Raw genomic sequence first — 406 nt, forward strand, 5'->3', positions numbered from 1 at the left:
GTTAGTGTCCTCTGCACTTGTTACAGTTGGGCTTGGGTTCTGAGGTTGCATTTTGTTCCTTCTCGTCATTTTGTGTAGCACTGTCTTGTGACCTTTGTTGTAGATCTTTGCTGTAGTTATAACCTTCACATGTACTGAAGTTCAGGTGCAGCTCTACAAAATTTGGATTGATCCAACTGTGTCTGGCTTGGGTCTGGTGGCTGTGCTCAGCTCCTTCCCGCTGCTGCCCTTGAGGATGAACCTGTTGTGCCCCTGTGGCAAGATGTTCTGCTCCTGGACTAGCTGGGTGGAGCTATCCTCTACACTCTCTGCAGGGATTGCAGCTGCAGGGTTACACCCCAGGTGTGTATGGAAGGCCTGAGCTGTGCCTGGAGGGGGCAAGGTGAAGAAGGGGGAAGAGGAAGCT

Source organism: Octodon degus, unplaced genomic scaffold (assembly GCF_000260255.1).
Source record: "Octodon degus isolate 3935 unplaced genomic scaffold, OctDeg1.0 scaffold00024, whole genome shotgun sequence".
Classification (NCBI taxonomy): domain Eukaryota; kingdom Metazoa; phylum Chordata; class Mammalia; order Rodentia; family Octodontidae; genus Octodon; species Octodon degus.